We start from the raw sequence: 27414 nt of genomic DNA on the forward strand, positions 1-27414 counted from the left end.
GCAAATGAGCTTTAATGGGGATAACTGTAAGGTAATGCACTTGGGCAGAGGAAATAAAATGTATAATTATATGCTTAATTGTAAAACACTGGGCAAAACTGTCACTGAAAAAGACCTGGGTGTATTGGTGGACGACAAGCTCAAGTTTAGTGGCCAGTGACAGGCAGCTGCTGCAAAGGCAAATAAAATAATGGGATGCATTAAAAGAGGCATAGATGCTCATGAGGAGAACATAATTTTACCTCTTTACAAGTCACTAGTGTGACCACACTTAGAATACTGTGTACAGTTCTGTGCTCCGGTGTATAAGAAAGACATAGCTGAACTAGAGAGGGTGCAGAGAAGAGCGACCAAGGTTATTAGAGGACTGGGGGGGTCTGCAATACCAAGATAGGTTATTACACTTGGGGTTATTTACTATGGAAAAACGAAGGCTTAGGGGTGATCTTATTACTATGTACAAATATATGAGGGGACCGTAAAAAGACCTGTCTACTGATATTTTTACTCTGAGGCCAGAGACGGGGACAAGGGGGCATCTTCTACGTCTGGAGGAAAGAAGGTTTAATCATAATCACAGATGGGGATTCTTTACTGTAAGAGCAGTGAGACTATGGAACTCTCTGCCGCATGATGTTGTAATGAGTGATTCACTATTAAAATTTAAGAAGGGCATGGATGCCTTTCTTGAAAAGTATAATATTACAGGTTATATATACTAGATTCCTTGATAGGGCGTTGATCCAGGGAACTAGTCTGATTGTCGTATGGAGTCGGGAAGGAATTTTTTTCCCCAATGTGGAGCTTAGTGTTTGCCACATGTTTTTTTTGCCTTCCTCTGGATCAACATGTCAGGCTATGGGTTGAACTAGATGGACTTAGTCTTCCTTCAACCTTAAAAACTATGTTACTATGTTACTATGTTTTAGAGAATATGAATGATGACAAAAAACTTTTTCTCCACTCATGGTTATTGGTTGGGTGAAGCCATTTATTGTCAAACTGTGTTTTCTCTTTTTAAATCTTAATGACAATCAAAAACATCCAAATGACCGTGATCAAAAGTTCACATACTCCAGTTCTTAATACCGTGTATTTCCATCTTTAACATCAATGACAGCTTGAAGTCTTTTGTGGTAGTTGTGGATGAGGTTCTTTATTTTCTCAGTTGGCAAAGCTGCCCATTCTCTTTGGCAAAAAGCCTCCAGTTCCTGTAAATTCCTGGGCTGTCTAGCATGAACTGTGTGCTTGAGATCTCCCCAGAGTGACTCAATGATATTGAGGTCAGGAGACTGAGATGGCCACTCCAGAACCTTCACTTTGTTCTGCTGTAGCCAATGACAGGTTGACTTGGCCTTGTTTTTTGGATCGTTGTCATGTTGGAATGTCCAAGTAAGTCCCATGCGCAGCTGCATTCATCTTTCCTTAAACTTTTACCAAGTTTCCTGTGCCTTTGTAGCTCACACATCCCCAAAACATCAGCAATGTTCCATGCTTTACTGTAGGAATGGTGTTCCTTTCATCATAGGCCTTGTTGACCTCTCTCCAAATGTAATGTTTATGGTTGTGGCCAAAAAGTTCAATTTTGGTCTCTTCACTCCAAATTACCTTGTTTCTGAAGTTTCGAGGCTTGTCTCTCTGCTGTTTGGGCGCGGGCCGCCACTTCCCCAGCATCTGTGCAGGACCTCTGGAGCTGTCTGAATGCTGTCACTTCACCAGACATGGCCGCGCGCAGTGCGCTGTGCGGCTGTGTCTGGTAATGACACGGCAAGGGCGACACTGCACCTTTAATTGTGCAGTAGGCGAGATACTTTGTGGCATTTGCACAGTAATGGCTTTCTTCTGGCGACTCGACAATGCAGCCCATTTTTCTTCAAGTGCCTCCTTATTGTGCATCTTGATACAGCCACACCGCTAGTTTTCAGAGAGTCCTGAATTTCAGCTGATGTTATTTGTGGGTTTTTCTTTGCATCCCGAACAATTTTCCTGGCAGTTGTGGCCGAAATTTTTGTTGGTCTACCTGACCGTGGTTTGGTTTTTACAAAGCCACTGATTTTCCATTTGGTACAGTTTGAACGCTGCTGACTGGCATTATCAATTCCTTGGATATCTTTTTGTATCCCTTTCCCTTTCACCAGGATATGTGAGCTTTTGATCAGGGTCATTTGGATGTTTTTGGTTGTCATTAAGATTTGAAAAGAGAAAACACAGTAGTTTGGCAATAAATGGCTTCACCCAACCAATAATCATGAGTGGAGAAAAAGTTTGTTATCATTCATATTCTCTGAAACAAGGGCTATGTAAACTTTTGAGCACAACTGTATAGAGACTTATATCATTACACATGTGAAGTTTCAGCATCCTGTGATAAATAGAAGTGGGTCAGGGGAAATCTTTAATGAATGCCCCTAGTAAATCTGGTATCGCTGTAATCGCACCGACCTGAAGAATAAAGTCGTCTAATCACTTATACCGCAAGAGAAAAGGCGTGAAAAATAAATAAAACCAATTCTTCGTCTACCATTGATTTGTTCATTCTGCCCCCAAAGATCTCAGCATGGCTCGACGCACATTTATCCTGCGATCTACGCTGAGCACTTACACCGGGGTTTCCGTGTAAATATTTGAAATACGTGATTCAGACGTAACCCCTGAATCTTCTGATTTCCTTCTGCCACAGAAGAGGCCACAATTTTGTGCACTTCTGAAAAGGACAACGCTGAACATTTATCCTGCGCTCTATGCTGAGCGCTTACACCGGGGTTTCCATGTAAATCTCTGAAATATGTGATTAAGATGGAACACCTGGCACAAGATTCCCTATAATGAGGCCTTCTGATGTCTTTTTAGGCATGAATAAAAGTGTGGTCGGCCACAGTTTTGTGCACTTCTGAATATAAGGACAACCCTGAACAGAGGCTGAGCAGAGTAATCTCAGGTATCCCTTGGGGATTTCATCTGAATCAGAGATTTAGATGGAAACCCAGATATAAGTGCTCAGCATAGTGCGCAGGATAAATGTGATCAAACATGTCATATAAAATGTTCCCAACAAAAGCTTCAACTCAATCCAGAAAAAAACCACTACTCAGGTCCGTCATCTGTTAACAGAAATATAGGGGCTTCCATGTTACTGGTAGCACAAAGGCACTGGAAAAGCACTATGGCTCCTCGCCCCTCAAATTAATTCTGCACTCCCATATCCGAATGCCGCCTTCCTTCTAATCTCCAGTGTGCCTAAATTGCAGTTAGCATCCCCATGTTTGGCATTTCTGTAGTGATGAGAGCCTGCCTAATTTACGGGTGCATGTCTCCAGAAGCATCAGCTGTGCACTACTACTGGTCACTACAACGGCAGTTTTCAATTTTCATTCAGCAGCATCCAACGTTGCTTGTTTCTGGAAAACACCCATGGAGTCAAAATCATCACTAGACCCTGGGTCGACATCAGCACCCGGTGCTCCCGGGCAAATGCAGTGGTCCTGGGCCATCAGGGGGGCCGACTTGCCATCAGGGCGCGGGCCACACCCCCAGCATTTGTGCAGGACCTCTGGAGCTGTTTTATTGCTGTCACTTCACCAGACAGACATGGCCGCGCGCAGTTCACTGTGCGGCTGTGTCTGGTTATGACACGGCAAGGGCGACCCTGCACCTTTGTGCTTGTGTGTTGCCCCTGCTGCATCATTACTGGTAAAGTGACGCCCATCAAACAGCACTAGAGGTCCTGCACAGATGCTGGGGGAGCAGCCCGGGTTCCGACGGAGAATGGGCCCCCCTGATGGTCCAGGTCCATGTCTGTGATGGCCATCAAACGCACGCTGGTGGCCTTGCACTGCCACATGCCTGAGGAGCTGGACGGGACACAGACCAGGGGCAGGTGATTGAGTCTTGTTGCCGGCTTCCCCAATCCCCATATTAAAAAATATTTCTAATGTGTCTGTCTGTGTGTGCACATGTATGATGTGAATATCTGTGTATGTCAGTGTGTATGACTATGTATATATATACAGGGTGGTCCAAAAGTAGGTGGACAGAAAGTGTAATAAGGTTATTAAGGGGGAGATTTATCAAACATGGTGTAAAGTGAAACTGGCTCAGTTGCCCTTAGCAATCAATCAGATTCCACTTTTCATTCCTCACAGACTCTTTGGAAAATGAATGGTGGAATCTGATTGGTTGCTAAGGGCAACTGAGCCAGTTTCACAGATCTAGTTTTCACAGATAGATCTCCCCCAAATCTGTTTTCTTTTCAGATAATTCAGATAACACATAATAGCAAATAATTTAAATACAGATAAAAAAAATGGATTTTAACAGAGTATTGGAATTCTCAAAATGCTGAAACCGTTAGAGCAACGGTGATTGAAATATATATACATGGTTTGTGAAAAGTGTTTGTGTTCAGTTACAGTAGTGAGAAAGCGAGTACCTCATCATAGGTACACTGCTTGGTTTCTGGAAAGGATATATTGAGACATTTGGTACTCAAGCCCCAAAGAGACAAACCATTTACCGCTTTCGTGACAAATTCAATGCCACTGGCTCAATCCTTAATGCTCCAAAAACTGGTCGACCCAAAACAGTCTGTACAGAAGATAATAAACAACTTGTTGCTGAAACATTTGTTCAGAGTCCAATAAAGTCCACCAGAAGAGCCTCTTTGGAAATGGGAATTTCACGACCTTCTATTATGCGAATCCTGAAATCTATTGGGTGTCTAATTCATGGTTTATTGGAGGATGATCCAGACAGGCGGCTGCAATTTAGTGTTTGATAAATCTCCCCCTTCATAATCTTATTACACTTTCTGTCCACCTACTTTTGGACCGCCCTGTATATACAGTGGAGGACATAAGTATTTGATCCCTTGCTCTTTTTGTAAGTTTGCCCACTGACAAAGACATGAACACTGCAAAATGCAAAAAAAGTATCCAATTAATACAATGTGATTTTCTTGATTTTTTTTGGTGTTAAAATATTAAAATTAACCTACCCTTAAAATTATAGATTTTTCATGTCTTTGTCAGTGGGAAAACTTACAAAAACAGCAAGGGATCAAATAATTATTTCCTACACTGTATGTCTGTTTTACATGTATTTTTATGTGTACGTATCTGTGTATATGTTTGTGTATGTGCGTGTCTGCATATTGTATGTGTGCACATCTGTGTACTATGTGCATGTGTGCACTTGTCTGCGTACTATGTGTGCGCATGTCTGCTTACTGTGAGTGCGCATGTCTGCTTACTGTGAGTGCGCATGTCTGCTTACTGTGAGTGCGCATATCTGCTTACTGTGAGTGCGCATGTCTGCCTACTGTGAGAGCGCATGTCTGCCTACTGTGAGTGTGCGCATGTTCATGTGTGTGTACTATGAGTGTGCATGTCTGTGTGCTGCGTGTGCGTGCATGTCTGTGTACTGTGTGCGTGCATGTCTGTGTACTATGTGTGCGTGTGCATGTCTGTGTAATGTGTGTGCATGTCTGCATACTGTGCATGTGTGCATGTCTGCATACTGTGCGTGTGTGCATGTCTGCATATGTGAAGAATGAGGGGACAGCCCTCATACATACCTATATTTCTCTGCTGTATCTGTGCATCATGAATCGTGATATGTGAGACTCTTTCGCCTGGGGCCCACAAAAAGCTGGAGCCGGCCCTGACTTCACCTGTAGATAAATTCCCAAAGGGGTATAACTTCCTAAATGGGGTCACTTGAGGGGAGATTCCGCTCTTCTAGCACTTAAGGGCCCTGTATGTGGAGACTGCAAACTATTCTAGGAAAATCTGCACTCCAGGAGGCAAATAGCACTCTGTCCCTCCCGAGTCTCGCCGTGTGTCTAAGCAGTATGGGGTAATACCACATTCAGTAGAAATTGTGGGACAAATTTTTGTGCCATTGTTACCCACTTCCCCATGTAAAAATGGAAAATCTGGGGCTACACCAACATTTTGGTGCTAAAAATTTAATTCTTTTTTCTTCACTGCCCAATGGTATAAAATTCTATGACTCAGCCATAGTGTCAATATGATCACTGCACCACTAGATGAATTAGTTGAGAGGCATAGATTATAAAATGGGGTCACTTATGGGGGCTTCTGCTGTTCTGGTATCTCAGGGGCTCTCCCCTGGTCATGGCACCCGCAAACCATAACAGTAAAATCTGCACTATAATATGGTGCTCCTTCTCTTCTGAACTTTGCACTGTGCCTGAAAAGTATTTCCCGATTACATGTAGGGTATTGGCGCACTCAGGAAAAAATGGACCTCAGTTTGTTGTAAAAATTTCTCTTATTAGCCCGAAGAAAAATTTAAAACTTGGGACTAAAACAACATTTTAGCGGGAAAATGTAATGTTCAATAAATTCCTTGAGTGGTGTAGTTTCCAAAATGGGGTCAATTGTGGGGGATTTCCACTGTTTAGGAACATCAGGGGCTTTCCAAACATGACATGGAGTCCGCTAATTATTCCAGCAAATTTTAATTGAAAAAGTCAAATGGTGCTCCTTCCCTTCAGAGCCTGGCCTTGCGCCCAAACAGTGGTTTTCCCCCACATATGGTATATTGGCATGCTCAGGAGAAATTGCGCAAAAAATTTTGGTGCCCATTTTTTCCAGTTACCCTAGTGAAAATTTAAAAATTTGGGTCTAAAGTAAAATTTTTGTAAAAAAAAGTTAAAATGTTCATATTTTTTCACACATTTCAAAAATTCTTGTGAAGCACCTGAATGGTTAATAAACTTCTTGAATGTGGTTTTGAGCATCTTGAGGGGTGTAGTTTTTTTAGAATGGTGTCACTTTTGAGTATTTTCTGTCATATAGACCCCTCAAACTCACTTCAAATGCGATGTGGTCCCTAATAAAAAATGGTTTTGAAAATTTGACAAAATTTAGTCAACTTCTTAACTATTCTAACTTCCTAACAACAAAAAAAATTGCTTCAAAAATTCTGAAGATAATAAATAACATTTCCCACATGTCTACTTTACAACTATTTTGTGTGACACATCTCTCTGATTTAAGGGCATAAGAATTCAAAGATTGAAAATTGCGACGTTTTTGAAATTTTCACCAAATTTCAGGGGTTTTTTTTACATATAAATGCAAGTCATATTGAACAAATTTTACCACTATCATGAAATACAATATGTCACGAAAAAAAACATTCTCTGAATCAGTGGCATCAGTTGAAGCGTTCCAGAGTTATTACCTCATAAAGTGACGCTGGTCAGATTTGAAAAATTTGGCCTGGTCAATAAGATGCAAACAGTCTTGGGGGGTAAAGGGTTTAATAAAATGTTACACCACTACAGCAATTTGCCATTGTATTTTGTGTCTTAAATTAATACCACTATCTATAATCAGATCATAAGAATCCTATCTAGCTGGGGACATCCAAAGGATAAGAGATGAATAATTTCTAAAGAAATTAAATTAAATTATGATGAGTAAGAGCTGATACATCGCATCTTAGAGTAACACTGGAGATGAAAGTCCTGGCCTCCAAATCTTATAAAACTTATGTAATGCGTTTCTCTGCAGATACACTCCCTATTTTTTTCTTGAGCTAATAGTCGGGGTGGAAACATTCAGCCAGTGGTAGGCCAACTATTTCCTAGCTTGATATATTATACGTGCATCCCCAGGTTTATTGGGGAATCTGGATCAGTCCCCTACCCCTGGTGATCCAGGACGCATGCTACCTGATTGGTTGTATTTAGATGCCATAAACTTGTCTCACAATATCCAAAACATCCTTCTAATAATTTTCAATGTTCACACACTCTCACATCATATTCATAAGATGTGCATCTACCTGCCCACTTCTAGGATACGCCGCATCCTGTCTAAACCCCTATAGACTGTTCTATAGACCCTATGCGAAAGAAAAATCTGGGACAACCTCTGTCCCTCAGATACAGCCAGCCTAGGGGTTTGTTCCAAAACATCTACCCATTGGTCCTCTGTTAGGGGGACCAAATCTTTTTCCCATTAAGACCTAAACTGCATAGGAAATATATTCAGGTATGTTGGCAAAAGTTTCTTATATAACATGGCACCCCTCATCCCCTAATCCTGGTACGCATGGCACCCTCATCCCCCAATCCTGGTACGCATGGCACCCCTCATCCCCCAATCCTGGTATGCGTGATCCCCCTCACCCCCAGTGAGACAGTGATTTTGCTCAACTTTAATATTTATCAAATTTGCCTGTATTCCAAAAGCATGTCTCAGTTGTAAGTATTGGTAAAAGGATCTATGAGGGATTCCAAATTCAGTTTGAATTTGATCAAAGCTTTTAAATATATTGTTTTGAAATAATTAAGACATCAATCATGTTCCCTTATCCTCCCATGTTTGGAAGTCCGTAAGTTTCTATATCTCCACCAAGCCCGCGTTATGCCAAAAGGGGTAATATTCCATGTATCCTGAAATGCCCAATAATTTTTTACCTCTATCCAGGGGCGTACATAGAAATCATGGGGCCCCTTAACAGAAGCTCTAATTGGGCCCCCCCACAAAAAATAAATAAATATTTGTCTGTGTGACAGAACAGAAGAGCTCACAACTTTCCAGTCTTTACTTAGTCATTTTCCTCCTGCTGAAGTCCTAGATTCCTCTTTCATTGCCCCCATAAAGTATGATGCCAATAAAAACGCCCCCAAACACAGTATGATACCCCCATGGTGCTTTTCTCCACATTAGCCTCCACATGCACAGTATAATGACCCTATTGTACCTCACTTCAACTCCCCTGGCAAAGTATGGTGACCCTAATACACTATGATCCCCCAACTGTGACTCCCACTGTTACAACTCTCCTGTTAGGTTTTTTTTAGTTTGCTGGTCACATGACCATTTTGCCTATTTAATCCGGCTCCGCCCTCCTGGCTTTGCTGGACTTCATTTGTATTTACTACTGTTGAGCTAGCTTGTTGCTCTGTTGCCGTTCTCTGTTAGTTTTGCTAGGTCTTCTGACCCCTATGCTTTTTGTTGTGTGTTTGTCTTTGACTGCTACGATTTCTGCTAGGAGGTGTCTAACTTATCCCAGTCCCTAGATCTTGTAGGGATCCCTCCCTCACATCTATAGGTCTGCGTTCAGACTAGCCGAGGACTTTAGCGGGTCTGATCGCAGGATCAGGTTCCCCGTTACATCGTAGGGATCTAGTTTAGTTCTATTGTAGGGACAGATCTCCTCTCTTTACTTAGTCTCTGTAGCAGATCATAACAGTAAGTCCAGCCCTAAAAGAAAGAAAAAAAAAAAATTTCTCTAAGGAAAGACCTCCAGTTTTCCATCATGGTCTCAGTGCAAGATTAGGCTCAACGCTTGCAGGGACTCTCTCTGGAGGTGACCAAGCTCCAACAACACGTGAGTAGCTGTTCTGGAGCGCATTTTGTGGAACCAAAGGTACGTCTGCCTGATTTATTTTTTGGCGAACAACAAGATTTTTTTTCTTTTAAAAATGCTTGTCTATTATATTTTCGTTTGAGACCCGGATCCTCTGGTGATGAATCACAGCGCATAGGGTTCATAATGTCACTTTTGCGCAAAGATCCTCAGGGATGGGCCTTCTCTCTCCATCCTAGTGATCCGTGCTTTAGTTCAGTGGATAGTTTTTTTTCTGCTTTGGGTTTGTTGTACGATGATCCTGATCGTGTCTCATCTGCTGAGTCTGAATTAAGACGTTTGAGGCAGGGATCAGGTAATGTGGAAAAATATTGTTCTCACTTCCGTCGGTGGTCTCCCAGGTGGGGTGGAACGATTCTGCTTTGAAAAGCTTGTTTCTTGCAGGGCTATGTGAAAGGGTAAAGGATTTACTGATTGCTTATCCCACACCTGGAAACTTGCAGGAGGCAATGCAATTAGCTATACGGGTGGACAGGAGACTGCGTGAAAGGGTTAATGAGAGCAAATCCTCTGCTATGTCAGCTTTGAGTCCTGAGAGGTTCTGTGCTGACAATGGAGAGCCGATGGAAATTGGGGCGATGGCACCCCGCTCTCAGGAAAAAGACCGCCGACTTTCTGAAGGCTTGTGTTTCTATTGCGGAAATTCTGGTCATTTTATTAAGAGCTGTGTGCTTCGTAAGAAGAAAGAAAAAAAAATGGTCAGTCATGCTCGTATTGCCTGTTTAAATTCTAACGGAGTATTCCTATCTGCCACTACTGCTGCTCAGGATGAATTAATTGAATTTCTGGTATTTGTGGATTGTGGATCTACTCTGAATGTGATTGATGGGGGATTCTTGGAAAAACTTAGATTAGAAACTAAAACTTTGTCATCCCCTATTGCTGTGGTTTCTGTCGATGGCTCTCCCTTGAAGAGTGTTACTCACAAGGTCTGTGAATTTACCCTCACTATTAATGGTATTGATCAAGAGAATTTGGATTTGGTGGTATTGGATAATTTGCCTTCTCCAGTAATATTGGGGTTACCCTGGTTAAAATTGCACAATCCTGTACTGGATTGGTCTACCAATGAAATTAAGTCCTGGAGCCCTAAGTGTTATGACAAGTGTTGTAACGGGCGCATTGCTGCTGTGGATAGAGGGGAATTGCCTGTACCTATTCAGGATTTTTGGAGAGTTTTTTCTGAGGAGGAGTCGCAGGTTTTGCCTCCCCATAGAGACTATGATTGTACCATTGAATTTGTCCCTGGCGCGACTCTTCCTAAGAGTCGTTTATTTAATCTTACTATTCCTGAAAGAAAGGCTTTGGAAGAATACATACAGACAAGCTTGGCCGCCGGTCACATTAGGCCTTCCAAGTCTCCTGTGGCTGTTGGATTTTTTTTTGTAAAAAAAAAAGATGGCGGTTTACGTCCTTGTCTGCACTTTCATGAGATTAATAAAATTAGTGTACGCAATCCTTACCCACTGCCATTGATTCCTGATTTATTTAACCAGTTAGTAGGGGGCCAAGTGGTTCTCTAAAATTGATCTCCGGGGGGCATACAATTTGTTGCGCATGAAGGAGGGTGATGAATGGAAGACTGCTTTTAACACTCCTGTGGGTCATTTTGAGAATCTGGTTATGCCTTTTGGTCTCACCAATGCTCCAGCATTTTTTCAGATTCTTATTAATGATATCCTTAGACCTTTAATCGTCAAAAATGTGGTTGTGTATTTGGATGACATTTTGATTTATTCGCCGGATCTGGAGTCTCATTGGCGGAGCGTACGTGAGGTATTACAGTTATTAATGGACAATTCGCTTTTTGCTAAGCTGGAGAAATGTGACTTCGCTGTACAGAGAATTAGTTTTTTGGGCTACATTATCTCCAGTGAAGGTTTTGAGATGGACCCGGTTAAAGTTCAAGCTGTGCAGGAATGGCCTAGGCCTATTGGTTTGAAATCGATACAGAGGTTTTTGGGTTTCGCCAATTATTACAGAAAATTCATAAAAAAAAATTCTATTATTGTCAAACCGCTGACCGATCTCACCAGGAAAGGTGCTAATGCGGTTCAGTGGACTTCTGAGGCCATTGAAGCTTTTGTGTTTCTAAAGGAGAGGTTCACCTCTGCTCCCATCCTTATGCAGCCTGATGTGACTAAGCCTTTTTGGTTGAGGTTGATGCTTCTTCGGTGGGGGTTGGTGCGGTGTTGTCTCAGGAAAACAAGGATGAAGTACATCCCTGTGCCTTTTTTTCAAAAAAATTTTCCGAGACTGAACTTAATTACGATATTGGTAATCGGGAATTGCTGGCGATTAAACTCGCATTTGAACACTGGCGTCATCTCTTGGAAGGTGCTGAATTTCCCATTCAGGTTTTCACTGATCATAAAAATCTGATCTATCTTGATGCTGCCAAGCGCTTGAATGCCCGTCAGGCTAGGTGGGCACTTTTTTTCTCGCGGTTTAATTTTTCCGTTACTTACATCCCGGGTACCAAGAATGTTAAAGCGGATGCTTTGTCTCGCAGCTTTTCTCCCATGGTCGGTGTTGAGGAGGAAGAGGAGACCATTTTACAAGAAGGTGTTGTGATTGCTGCTTTGGACTCCATTTTGGAGGATGAGATTCTTAAAGCACAGGAGAATGCCCCATCTAACACTCCCCATGGGAGGTTGTTTGTGCCTAGGACCTTTAGGAGAGATTTGTTTGTTGAGTGTCATGAGTCTCGGTTGGCAGGTCATCCAGGAATTTCTGAGACCAAGAGACTTGTGGGTCGCAGCTTTTGGTGGCCTGGATGGCAGAAGGAAGTCATTAAGTGGGTGCGCCAATGTACTGTGTGTGCAAGATCCAAGTCTTCGCATGCTCCTGCTGCGGGGTTGCTTTGCCCTCTGGAGGTTCCTAGTGCACCTTGGACACATCTGGCTATGGACTTTATTACTGACCTTCCTCCCTCTGAAGGTTTCACGGTCATCTGGGTGGTCGTGGACCGTTTTAGCAAGATGTGTCACTTGGTTCCCTTCATCAAACTGCCTTGCGCTAAGACACTCGCTAAGGCCTTTGTCAAGGAAATTGTCAGACTACATGGTGTTCCTACTGACATTGTTTCTGATAGGGGACCTCGGTTCATGGCTTGTTTTTGGCGTGCCTTTTGTGACAGGTTGAGAGTTCATTTGTCGTTTTCATCCGGATATCATCCTGAGTCTAATGGCCAGACAGAAAGGAAGAACCAGGATGTTGAGCAGTTCTTGCGTTGTTTTGTGGCAGACAATCAAGAGGGGTGGTCTGAGTTTCTGCCACTTGCTGAATTTGCTCTTAACAATCATACATCCTCTTCTGCTGGGTGTTCGCCTTTTTTGTTGTTCTGGGAGACATTCGTCTTTTGGGTCATTTTCCAAATTGGTTTCGGCTGTGCCTGAGGAGGAGAGTTTTTCCGGTGATTTGGAGAGAGTTTGGACGGATGTGCGTGGTAATCTTCAGGAGGCTAACAAAAAATCTAAGAGGTACTTTGATAGGAAACGGCAAGAGGTTTTGTTTGCTGTTGGTGACATGGTTTGGTTGTCCTCTAAGAATCTGCGATTGAGGATTCCTTCTAAAAAATTGGGTCCCAAGTTCGTAGGGCCCTTTAAGGTACTTCAGATAGTTAACCAATCTGCTGTTAGGCTGGAGGTTCCTACGTCCTGGAGGATTAATCCGGTGTTTCATGTTTCTCTGTTGAAAAAAGCTGATGTGTCGGATGGTGATGCCTCTGTCACTGTTCCTCCGGTAGTGGAGGACGGGGAATATGAAATTTCCCGCATCCTAAATTCTAGACGGTATAGAGGGAGTTTGCAGTATCTCGTCGCTTGGAAGGGTTTCGGACCTGAGAATAACTCATGGGTGAGGGCGGATGATGTTTCTGCCCCCAGACTTGTCCGAGCGTTTCACAGGAGGTTTCCTGGTAAGCCTGGGCCTAGGGGATCCGGAGGATCCTCTTAGAAGAGGGGGTACTGTTACAACTCTCCTGTTAGGTTTTTTTTAGTTTGCTGGTCATATGATCATTTTGCCTATTTAATCCGGCTCCGCCCTCCTGGCTTTGCTGGACTTCATTTGTATTTACTACTGTTGAGCTAGCTTGTTGCTCTGTTGCCGTTCTCTGTTAGTTTTGCTAGGTCTTCTGACCCCTATGCTTTTTGTTGTGTGTTTGTCTTTGACTGCTACGATTTCTGCTAGGAGGTGTCCAACTTATCCCAGTCCCTAGATCTTGTAGGGATCCCTCCCTCACATCTATAGGTCTGCGTTCAGACTAGCCGAGGACTTTAGCGGGTCTGATCGCAGGATCAGGTTCCCCGTTACATCGTAGGGATCTAGTTTAGTTCTATTGTAGGGACAGATCTCCTCTCTTTCCTTAGTCTCTGTAGCAGATCATAACACCCACACAGCCCTCCATACAGTATAATGGGCCTGCATACAGTATAATGGCCCGCACTAGCCCTCCAAACAGTATAATGGCCCCAACACAGCCCTCCAAGCAGTATGATGGATCCCACACAAACCTTCACAGCGTATAATTGCTTTCATACAGTATAATGGCCCCCCACATAGCCCTCAAAATATTATAATGGCCCCACATAGCCTTCCATATAGTATAATACGACACCCATAATCATCCATATAGTATATTGCGCCCCCCATAATCCTCTGAATAATGAACTTCCAATGGTCCTTCATAAAATATAATACACTCTCCAAAGTCCTCCATACAGTATATTACACACCCCATAGGGTAAAATGCAGCCCCCATATAGTATAAAGCACTCCACAGTCTTGCAGCATTATGGGCACCACGTACTCACTGATTTTAAAATACCATATATTTTAAATAAGCTGACCAGAGTATAAGCCGAGGACCCTAATTTTGCCACAAAAAACTGGGAAAATGTATTGCCTCGAGTACAAGACTAGGGTGAGAAATGCAGCAGCTACTAGTAAATTTCCTCATCCTGGTATATATGGCACCCCTCATCCCCTAATCCTAGTACGTATAGCATCCCTCATCCCCCAATCCTGCTACACATGGCACCCCTCATCCCCCAATCCTGGCACGCATGGCACCCCTCATCCCCCAATCCTGGTACGCATGGCACCCTCATCCCCCAATCCTGGTATGCATGGCACCCCTCATCCCCCAATCCTGGTACGTATAGCACCCCTCATCCCCCAATCCTGGTATGCGTGATCCCCCTCATCCCCAATCCTGGTATGCGTGGCCCCCTCACCCCCCAATCCTGGTATCCATGGCCCCCTCACCCCCCAATTCTGGTATGTGGGGCCCCCTCACCCCCCAATTCTGGTATGTGTGGCCCAATCACTGCACACACAAAAAATAAACACTTATACAAACCTTCCTTCCTCACCTCTGCTCCAGCGCTGCTGTGTGCTGTCTGCCAGGCAGCCCATGTCGACATCTGAGCAGCGGTGATCTGCTGCTGCCGACATATTCATTCCTCTCCACGCCCATGGGAGTGGAGAAGAGGGAAAATTCATGTCCCTTTAGCAGCGGGCACACGTGGTAGCTGCAGCAGCGGCTCCTGCGTGTTCTCCGCTACTCCGCCGCAACAACCTCCTTCCCCCACAATACTCACCTATCCTCCTCGTTCCCCCACTGCATCGGGGCCCTCTCGGCTCACGGGCCCCCCCGGCTCACGAGCCCCATAGCTGTGGCGTGGCATGCCACCATTGGCCACTGCCTCTATCCCATACTTTGAAGATCATAGCAAGTATTTAAAAAAAACAGCAACAAATCCCTGATATATAAAAGGTGTCCTAGAGGGCATTATTACCTATAAATACATCCATTGAAGAAAAAATGCCAGGACCAAAATACATCCACATTGTTTAAAAAGATGTAAATTTTATTGAATAAAAACCAAAAATCAAATATTATTATAAGAATCCAACAACAGGTGTATGATGCACAGAAAGATGAGTGAGCAACAGAGATAGCCCAATACAATATATACTCTAATTAATTCTGTAGGTATAAAGTGACATAGTGCTCAATAAATCTCTGATCATATAAATAATATATCAAATATATATATATAGATGTATAAAGAAAAGACAATGTATATGTGTACACTCAAAGTGAGTATATAATCAACATAATCATAAATCAATATATTTGTGGATTAAACCTACATACCGTATTTTTCGGACTATAAGACGCACTTTTTTCCTTCAAAATTTTGGCAGAAAGTGGGAGGTGCGTCTCATAGTCCGAATACTATATACATGGCTGTGCGTGGTGGTGGGTGTGAGGGAGCGGCAGCGGGGGATCAGCGTGGTACAGAAGGCAGCAGCTGCCTGCTGCAGCCTACGCTGTGCCCGCTACTAAAGAAAATTAATACTCCCTGCTCCCCACGCCCATGGGCATGGAGAGCAATGAATATTCATTTTTCTTAATAGCAGGCACACTGGAGCTCTGCGGTCTGTGTGCCACTATTAAAGCTCATGAATATTCCCTACAACCCACTCCCATGGGTCCCGGCGTGGGGGGCAGTGTCTCACACTGTGTAAGGGCGCATGGCAGGGACGCCATGCATGCCCTGCCATGCGCGGCTCACACAGTGAGAGTGTCGGCAGCAGAGCGGGACAGCGCTGGAGGAGAGAGGAGGTGAGTATGATTGTTGATTTTTTTTTGTAGGCAGCGTGATGGGGGCTCAGAGGCTGCCATGCATACCAGGATGGGAGCTCAGACGGTGCCATGCATACCAGGATGGGGGCTCAAGGGTTGCCATGCATACCAGGATGCGGGCTCAGAGGGTGCCATGCATACCAGGATGGGGGCTCAAGGGGTGCCATGCATACCAGGATGGGGGCTCATAGAGTGCCATGCATACCAGGATGGGGGCTCAAGGGGTGCCATGCATACCAGGATAGGGGATAAAGGGGTGCCATGCATACCAGGATAGAGAATCAAGGGGTGCCATGCATACCAGGATGGGGGATCAAAGGGGTATCATGCATACTAAGGATGGGGATGAGGGCCAGGTATACCAGGATGGAATGGGGGCCAATTATACCAGGAAGGAGGGGGCAAACATACTAGAATGGAGGATATTAACAGAATTGGGGGACATTACCCCAATACCAGTGTCAGCAGCAGACCCCCTCCCCCATAACAGGGCATCATGACCACATTTTTTGCTTAATTTTTTTTCCTATTTTCCTCCTTTAAAACCTAGGTGCGTCTTGTGGTCCGGTGCGTCTTATAGTCCGAAAAATACGGCACATAATTGAGTAATACGATTCATTTTTGATTTTTAATCTCGTCATCACCAGGTTTGTGATGTTTTGATTAAAAATTGGCCTATATTGCTATGCGACAGGACTTTATGCAAACATCTTAACGAGTATCCAGCTATCTCATTTAGGAGGTCAAGAAATTTGAAGGATTTGTTGGTTCATAGCCATCATCAGATCTCAAAACCTCATTTTATTTTTGGTTCACGTGGCCCTAGGTGGGGCTGTTCATCATGTGGACATTGTGTAGCATGTACAAATGTGATCAGTGATACTGATTTATACAATTTATCTGGTACAGTTCGCTATGAGATCATGCATTCAATCAATTGCGAAACAAGTGGTGTAATTTATTACGCCACTTGCCCTTGAAATAAAATTTATGTGGGCATGACCACAAGAGAATTTAAAAAATGAGTAAGGGAACATGTTCGTGACATCATAGCAGCAAAAGAGGCAACAAGAAGTAGCAAACTTAAGTCAATACCCTGTCATTTCTGGTTAGCGCATGGATGTGTGCAACTCTACTGAAAGTACGTGGCTTTGACCGCGTGATACCGGGCCCAAGAGGGGGCAATTGGAAAAAAGGATTGGCCCAGAAGGAAGTGGAGTGGATTTTTAAACTGGTCACACAGACACCTCTTTGGCTTAATCCTTTGCACCATTCCTGTAGATTTTAGAAACTTTCCTTCGAGTTGTCTTGATGGATGTTTAATGGCTATATTGCCTTTTTTGGACCCCCTAGAAATGATTTCCGCCTCCCTTTGAGTGCCTCTCTCTGAGTCTTTATTGCAGTGCTGGCAACAGTTGTTGTTCTTTTAATTTTGTTTTTAACTATTTTATATTTTTCATTTTTAGATTATTGAACATAGCCTTTCCATTACATAGATGTGTGATACCCATTTAGGGATCTGATTGTGGCGGGTACAATGGAGAAATTTGTACGTTATTAGGATGCTTCTGGAGTAATGTGGGGACTAATCTATCAGGATGCCGCATCTTCTTTGATGATACTTTCTGTTTAACTATTAATATGCATATGCACTTTATGTTTTATGCACCTGTATTGGTGGCGTGCAATGAGTGTTGTTCACTTTGCATTTGTAATTATATGCTGCTATAAATGTTTACTCTTTTTTATATATATTTTATTTAATCATGTATAATATATACACTTTGCACTTCCTTTTTCTTTATAATATTAATTGTTTAGTACTTGCTCATGATGAATATTTTATGTGTTTTTTTATGTATATATTTTTAGCATGCACTAATTGGGGCGGTGGTCCAATATTTTGTTGTATACAACAATATCAGGTTGATGTTTTTATTTATGTACATGATCACTTTATTGTGTGTCTTCCCTCCCCCTCCTCTTTTGTTTCTCCTTGTTTTGTCCTTTTCATTGGTTTGATAGATGAAGTTGGATTTATTAAGTATGTCTCTATAATTGATACATGGGGTGGTCGGATTCACCTCCCATTTTATGCCACTTTGATGTGTCCACCTGGCCATCTGGTGAAGTGCGCTCTATCTATATATATATATTGTAATTTATTATACTGATTTGATTTATGTACAGGACCTGCCATAGGTGTCTAAAAGGACCTTATGATGCGGTGGTCAGGTGATCTGATGATGCATTGGTGACATGGCCCTATGGAACGATGGTTAGAACCTTCCACCAGTATCTGAATGGACCTTATGATGCGGTGGTCAGATGACCCTTTTTTTTACTATGCAGCACCTGTACTCACCCCAAATATATGTATTTGATTGGTTTGATGCCCTTTATTAAGGAGGGCTTGTTCCCTTACTAAGCACCACTGATGAAGCTATTGCGAAATGCGCTTTGGGTTGTTGGTGAGTGAGCAGTGACTATATTACTCTATATTCATGGACTGTTTATATGCTTAACCCCTTTAAAGCCCATGACGTACTAACACACGTCTGTGCTCTGGGCTTTAAGAGCCTGACCCGTATTAGTACGTCATCGCAATCGCGCGCGCACACAGGCTGTGCGGGCACGATCGCCGCCGGGTGTCAGCTGATAGTACCGGGTGTCAGCTGTGACAATGTGCAGGGAGCGGTTCCGCACCGCTCCCAGCACATTAACCCCCGCAATGCTGCAATCGAAGTCGATCGCAGCATTGCGGTGGCAAGGGGAGGTGATCGCAGATACTCACCTCCTCTTCCGGCCTCCAGCGCTGTCTGCCGCGGCTTCCCGGGTGTTGCCATGACGACCCGATGTTATCATGACAACCCGATGTTGTCATGACAACATCCGGGTCACCAGACAACAGGAAGATTGTTTGGACATGCGCAGTGCATCTCCAAACTATCTTCTCCCTGTCCAGCGCCGACAGCCTGCATGGCACAGGGATGGTGCTGCATTCCTGTGCCATGCAGGCGATCAGAATAAAAAAAGTGAAAGTCCCATAGTGGGACAAAGTAAAAAAGTAAAAAAACTGTCTGAAAGTGAAAGCTCCACAAGAGAATGCCAAGAGTGTGCAAAGCAGTCATCAAAGCAAAAGGTGGCTACTTTGAAGAACCTAGAGTATAAGACATATTTTCAGTTGTTTCACACTTTTTTGTTAAGCATATAATTCCACATGTGTTAATTCATAGTTTTGATGCCTTCAGTGTGAATGTACAATTTTCATAGTTATGAAAATACAGAAAAATCTTTAAATGAGAAGGTGTGTCCAAACTTTTGGTCTGTGCTGTGTGTATATGTGTGTGTGTGTATATATATATATATATATATATATATATATATATATATATATATATGTATATACACGGTTCAAAAAAATAAAGGGAACACTTAAACAACAGAAAATAACTCCAAGTAAATCAAACTTCTGTGAAATCAAACTGTCCACTTAGGAAGCAACACTGATTGACAATCAATTTCACATGCTGTTGTGCAAATGGAATAGACAATAGATGGAAATTATTGGCAATTATCAAGACACACTCAATAAAGCAGTGGTTCTGCAGATGGGACCACAGACCACATCTCAGTACAAATGCTTTCTGGCTGATGTTTTGGTCACTTTTGAATGTTGGTTGTGCTTTCACACTCGTGGTAGCATGAGACGGACTCTACAACCCACAGAAGTTGCTCAGGTAGTGCAGCTCATCCAGGATGGCACATCAATGTGAGTTGTGGCAAGAAGGTTTGCTGTGTCTGTCAGTGTAGTGTCCAGAGCGTGGAGGCGCTACCAGGAGACGTGGAGGGGGCCGTAGGAGGGAAACAACCCAGCAGCAGGACCGCTACATCCGCCTTTGTGTAAGGAGGAACAGGAGGAGCACTGCCAGAGCTCTGAAAAATAACCTCCAGCAGGCCACAAATGTGCATGTGTCTGCACAAACGGTTAGGAACCAACTCCATGAGGGTGGTATGAGGGCCCGACGTCCACAGATGGGGGTTGTGCTCACAGCCCAACACCGTGCAGGACTCTTGGCATTTGCCACAGAACACCAGGATTGGCGAAGTCGCCACTGGCGCCCTGTGCTCTTCACAGATGAAAGCAGGTTCACACTGAGCACATGTGACAGACGTGACAGAGTCTGGAGACGCCGTGGAGAGCGATCTGCTGCCTCCAACATCTTTCAGCATGACCGGTTTGGCAGTGGGTCAGTAATGGTGTGGGGTGGCATTTATTTGGAGGGCCGCACAGCCCTCCATGTGCTCGCCAGAGGTAGCCTGACTGCCATTAGGTACCGAGATGAGATCCTCAGACCCCTTGTGATTCCATATGCTGGTACGGTTGGCCCTGGGTTCCTCCTAATGCAAGACAATGCCAGACCTCATGTGGCTGGAGTGTGTCAGCAGTTCCTGCAAGATGAAGGCATTGAAGCTATGGACTGGCCCTCCCGTTTCCCAGACCTGAATCCAATTGAGCACATCTGAGACATCTTGTCTCGCTCCATCCACCGAAGTCACGCACCACAGACTGTCCAGGAGTTGGCGGATGCTTTAGTCCAGGTCTGGGAGGATTTCCCACAGGAGACCATCCGCAACCTCATCAGGAGCATGCCCAGGCATTGTAGGGAAGTCATACAGGCACGTGGAGGCCACACACAATACTGAGCCTCATTTTGACTTGTTTTAAGGACATTACATCAAAGTTGGATCAGCCTGTAGTGTGTTTTTCCACTTTAATTTTGGGGGTGACTCCAAATCCAGGCCTCCATTGGTTAATAAATTTGATTTCCATTGATGATTTTTGTGTGATTTTCTTGTCAGCACATTCAACTTTGTACAGAACAAAGTATTCAATGAGAATATTTCATTCATTCAGATCTAGGATGTGTTATTTGAGTGTTCCCTTTATTTTTTGAGCAGTGTATATATATATATATATTTACCCTGCTCAAAAAATGCACCTTACTGTGCTTCTTTTTGAGTCACTCCTTTGTTGCCCTGGCTGTATGTTTTGGGTCATTGTCATCTTCAATGCTCTTAACTGAGGAAAGTAGGTTGTTTGCCAAAATCTCGCAATACATGACCCCATCAATCTTCCCTTCAGTACTGTGCAGTCATCATCCTTTGCAGAAAAGTACCCCCAAAGTATAATGTTTCCCTCACCATACTTCATGGTTGGGACAGGGTTCTTAGGGTTGTACTCAACCTTCTTCTTCCTCCAAACAATGCGAGTTGAGTTAATGCCAAAGAGTTCAATTTTTGTCTCATCTGACCACAGCACCTTCTGAATATAACGATCAATGTCGATTGACAGTCATTTTGTATTTTTTCCATTTTCTTACTATTGCACCAAGAGTTGTCTACCTCTCACCTTACGTATGGTTTTGTAGCCCATTCCAGCTTTGTGCAGGTGTATGATCTTGTCCCTGACATCCTTAGAAAGCTATTTGGTCTTGCCCATGTTGTAGAGGTTAGAGTCTGACTGATTAATTGAGTCTGTGGGCAGGAGTCTATTATACAGGTGGCTATGTAAGACAGCTGTTTTGAAATCAGGTAACGAGTTGATTAGGTGCGTCTAACTTGTTTGTAGGAGCCAGAACTCATAATGGTTGTAGGGGATTAAATACTTATTTCTCACGGCAAAATGCAAAAAAAAATTATCCAATTTCTACAATGTGATTTTCTTAATTTTTTATTTTTTTTTCTTCGTCGACCGCCATATTGGGACACCCAAGTGATGGGTGTCTCAATATGGAAACTGTTGGTGGTACCAACCTCTTGCGCAGTACCACAAGCGGAACACTGTGGCAAACAAGCCGCCGCCAGGATCAGCCAAATGATTCACTGACTACTGCCATCAGGAGGAGCGCATGCGCAGTTTTATTGTGACCGCCGCTATCTTCCTGCACAAAGATGGCGGCGGTCTGATTTACTGTGCCTGCGCGCACAGGGGTGGAGAGAGAGCAGACAAGGGGGAGAGCACATGGGGTACACAGGTCAAAGAAGTGATCACATGAGAGGAGAAGACAGCAGATGGGGGAGAGAGAAAGTGCACAGGGGGGAGACAGCTCAAACGGGACACCACATGAGGGGAGAACACAGGACCGGAAGGAGAGACAGCAGACAAGGGGGATAGCACATGGGGTAGTCAGGTGAAAGAAGAGAGCACAGATGGGAGAAGTCAGCACATGGGGGAAAGAGAGAGTGGATAGGTGAGTGAGCACATGGGGAGGGAGAGATTCTCAATGCAGCAAAGCCTGCCCCCAACGTGACATTACCGCCCTCCCGATGTGATAGCATTGGGCCTCCATCTAGTGCAGACATATTTACCATCTGAATCTACAATGGACTTAATACAAGAAAAGGGGACCGATCTGTGAACCAAAACACTCACTCCTCTATAATGCATTAAGTACATTGAATGATACTCATAAGCAATTTCTCTCTTATGCAATAAATTAACCTTATCCTTCACGATGTGCATTTCAGGAATGTAAATAGCCGGGTGAAATTGCTTTAAGTACGTAAAAATCGCACATCTTAGTGGCCTCACCCATCCCCCGAAAATTCCACGCAACTATGTTTAGCTCTGGTGCCATAGTAGTATTCTTGTATATGTAATATGAGGTTGTACCCTTAATGCATAGGCATGTACAAAAACATTTTTAACGCTTACATTAAATTTAGGAAATAAAGTGACCAAGAAAAAAAAAAAAAAAACAGGAGAAATAACAATAGAAAAAGCAATCAACATCCAAATTACAGTCTTGACATATCTCCCAAATGGAGAAGTAGGGCTTAGCTAACAACTGTAGCCCAAATGAGGCAGAGACCAACTTGTCTTGCATCTTATCTAACTTGTTTAGAGATGCATTCTGCTTCATGCCCACTTTAGGACACGAAAGGTATATATATCAGTACATTAACAATTCTGTACTGCACTTCAGTAGAAAAGCTATGGAATTCAAGTGAGTCCCAAGAATAATTAAAATCCTCAATTTATTAAAAAATAATTAAAAGATCATACAGGTTGGGGATACATCTCAACACGTTTCTGGCAAAAGCCCTTATTCACTGAGAATTTATAAGGGCTTTTGCCAGAAACGCGTTGAGATGTATCCCCAACCTGTATGATCTTTTAATTATTTTCTAATAAATTGAGGATTTTAATTATTCTTGGGACTCACCAAATTTATTTTTCTTATGTGGAGACCCACAGCATTGCAAAACGGACAGAGCTATACAAAGAGGACACGGTGAGGCTGCTTTTATTGTTTATTTACCATATGGAATTCAAGTGTCGCCCCTTTGCACGGCCTTCTCGTTGGCATCCAGCCAGATTAGTGCAGTATTAGGAGAGTCAAAAAGATGTATATTTCCACTAGCAGACACCCAAATCCTGGCAGGAAGCATCATGGAGTATCTGCATGTTCCTCAGTCATTTTTTAATATCTTGAAATTGTGCTTTTTTTCTGTACTTCCATTGAGAAATCTGGAAAAATAGAGATCCTGTTGCCATCAATGGTAGTGTCTTTAAGGTCTCTGCTCTTCCAGAGAATAGAGTCTCTATCCTTAAAGTGCAACAGCCAGATAATAATAGGATGTGGGGGTGTTCCAGCTGGAGAGGCTTGGGTTGGCACCCTGTGTGCCCCTTCTATTGTAAAGAACAGTGAGAGTGTTACACGCAAGTTCAGATAGGGGTGAGACCGGTTACATGAATTTGTTGGAATCCTGGGGGAACCGTTACTCAGGGCGTCCATAGGCTGCAGCTTCTCTCAGGCACACGGTAGATTCAGTTGCTCACCAGACACATCTGACAAGAGTCTTCATAAACGGTAGAACAGTAACATTTAATGAGGCACGGCCAGTGCAATGCAAATGTCTCTTTGAGCAACAGGCTCCAGTGATAACAGTACAGTCTCCTTTGCAGTACACAGACTATTATCTGGTAGCACAGTACAGCACAGTTTTAATGCATAAACAACCACAGGCTTTTTCGTCACAAGAACTCAATTGTACACAGCATTCTTTATTCTGCATGGAGATGGAGGAGGGGAGGGTTTGATGAGGGAGACACATCAAATTCCTTCCATTCCTTATCTTCCTACCCGATTATAGACTTCCTGAACTAACAGTGCAGGGTATCTGACCTGTGTTTGAATTCTGTTCTCTTTCCTGCACTTCTGTGAGATGCAGAGCACACACACCACTTCTCCCTTTGGCTGCAGCCAGACAGTAAACATCTTCCCCACAATCCCCCTGGGGCTCTGCTAAAACACTCCTCTTCTGCTGTGACTGTGTTAACCCCTCTAGTTGGTGGATGCTTCTGGAGCACAATACTTCCTGTCTCCTGTGCTTGTGTTACTTCTAATAGTTGTTGAATGCTTTTAAAGCAACAGTACTACTTCTGCATGTCACAGTATTTCTTTCCCCAGGATCTTTGGCAGCCATGTTTATAAATATGCCACAGGATATCTCCCTTCTGCCCTCTCAGGGACTCCTACTAAACGTAAATTGTTTCTACGTTACCTATTCTCCAAGTTATCAACTTTATTTATCAGCATTAGAGATGAGCGTTGTTCTACTCGAACTGTTCGCCAATCTCAAATTCGAGCTGTTTTGGGCGGTGTTCGAGCCGTTCAGCGAACACGAACAATTTGAGAAAAATTCGGCTGTTCGAGGTTATGTTCGATAACTGTTCGTGCACCAAAATCATAACTGGATTTTTTCTCAGTAATGATGAAAATTAATGTTAATACGCAGTTTGAGTGTACAGCGGGGTGGGGGGAGGGGCAGGGGATGGATCTCTGCAGGAACAATGAAGATCTCCATTTTTTTTTCTCTTTCCCGCATTTACAGTGGGGAGGTGCAATCTGTCAGCCTATCAGCAGCGCACACACGGAGCGAAGTGCTTTTTTTCACACAAGCAAGGGCATGTGTCATTGGCAGTGTATGTCACATGTCCTTGCCCTATAAGACCAAGCCATTTTCCCCGTCGCCACCATTTTCTCACTGCTGCAGCTGCGTGTTAGACGGCACCGCTGTTGCTGTGTGCGCTATACCTTGTTAATTTCAAGCCAATTTTCGCACAAATATACAGATAGCTTGGGAGTAGGGAATAGTTGTGATTGCAGTCCTTTTAAGGACTAGGTTACAGCATTTCCTACGACTTTTATCAGGGAGGTCTGTGCTCTTAAATAGATAGGTTGTGGGAGTAAAGACTAATTGTAATTGGAGTCCTTTTCAGGACTAGGTTACATCAGTTCCTATCAGTTTTTGCCAGGCAGGTCTGTGCCAGTGCTGTGCAAGTTTTTTTCACAGCATTTGGCTGAATCTAGCAAAGCTAATCCTTTTTGGCCTATTGCAGAGTGTGTTAGTCAGTGGAGTAGCCTATCTGTGTTGCAAGATATACGACCTGTGTATAGAATACCAATTTTTTTACTGCACCTAGTGAAGTAAAATCTTTTGGGCATAGCATTATTCTATTAGTCCATCTATACTGACCTCCATCAGGTTGCAAACTGAATATAATTTTTTTCTGCATCTAGCTCTGAAAAAATATTTGGCCTTCTAGTAGTGTGTCGGACTTTCTCTATTAGTCCATCTATACTGACCTCCATCAGGTTGCAAATTAAAAATAATTTTTATCTGCATCTACAGTACCTCTGAAAAAATATTTGGGCTTCTAGCTGTGTGCGGGACTTGTTGTATTAGTCCATCTATACTGACCTCCATCAGGTTGCAAACTGAATATATTTTTTTCTGCATCTACCTCTGAAAAAATATTTGGCCTTCTAGTAGTGTGTCGGACTTTCTCTATTAGTCCATCTATACTGACCTCCATCAGGTTGCAAACTGAATATATTTTTTTCTGCATCTACCTCTGAAAAAATATTTGGCCTTCTAGTAGTGTGTCGGACTTTCTCTATTAGTCCATCTATACTGACCTCCATCAGGTTGCAAATTAAAACTAATTTTTATCTGCATCTACAGTACCTCTGAAAAAATATTTGGGCTTCTAGCTGTGTGTGGGTCTTGTTCTATTAATCCATCTATACTGACCTCCATCAGGTTGCAAACTGAATATATTTTTTTCTGCATCTACCTCTGAAAAAATATTTGGCCTTCTAGTAGTGTGTCGGACTTTCTCTATTAGTCCATCTATACTGACCTCCATCAGGTTGCAAACTGAATATATTTTTTTCTGCATCTACCTCTGAAAAAATATTGGGCTTCTAGCTGTGTGTGGGTCTTGTTCTATTAATCCATCTATACTGACCTCCATCAGGTTGCAAACTGAATATAATTTTTTTCTGCATCTAGCTCTGAAAAAATATTTGGCCTTCTAGTAGTGTGTCGGACTTTCTCTATTAGTCCATCTATACTGACCTCCATCAGGTTGCAAATTAAAAATAATTTTTATCTGCATCTACAGTACCTCTGAAAAAATATTTGGGCTTCTAGCTGTGTGCAGGACTTGTTGTATTAGTCCATCTATACTGACCTCCATCAGGTTGCAAACTGAATATATTTTTTCTGCATCTACCTCTGAAAAAATATTTGGCCTTCTAGTAGTGTGTCGGACTTTCTCTATTAGTCCATCTATACTGACCTCCATCAGGTTGCAAATTAAAACTAATTTTTATCTGCATCTACAGTACCTCTGAAAAAATATTTGGGCTTCTAGCAGTGTGTGGGACTTGTTCTATTAGTCCATCTATACTGACCTCCATCAGGTTGCAAACTGAATATATTTTTTTCTGCATCTACCTCTGAAAAAATATTGGGCTTCTAGCTGTGTGTGGGTCTTGTTCTATTAATCCATCTATACTGACCTCCATCAGGTTGCAAACTGAATATATTTTTTTCTGCATCTACCTCTGAAAAAATATTTGGCCTTCTAGTAGTGTGTCGGACTTTCTCTATTAGTCCATCTATACTGACCTCCATCAGGTTGCAAACTGAATATAATTTTTTTCTGCATCTAGCTCTGAAAAAATATTTGGCCTTCTAGTAGTGTGTCGGACTTTTTCTATTAGTCCATCTATACTGACCTCCATCAGGTTGCAAACTGAATATAATTTTTTTCTGCATCTAGCTCTGAAAAGATATTTGGCCTTCTAGTAGTGTGTCGGACTTTCTCTATTAGTCCATCTATACTGACCTCCATCAGGTTGCAAATTAAAACTAATTTTTATCTGCATCTACAGTACCTCTGAAAAAATATTTGGGCTTCTAGCTGTGTGTGGGTCTTGTTCTATTAATCCATCTATACTGACCTCCATCAGGTTGCAAACTGAATATATTTT

This window comes from Phyllobates terribilis, unplaced genomic scaffold, assembly GCF_046119375.1.
Source record: "Phyllobates terribilis strain yellow unplaced genomic scaffold, ASM4611937v1 Scaffold_4__5_contigs__length_816908805, whole genome shotgun sequence".
In the NCBI taxonomy this organism is placed as follows: Eukaryota; Metazoa; Chordata; class Amphibia; order Anura; family Dendrobatidae; genus Phyllobates; species Phyllobates terribilis.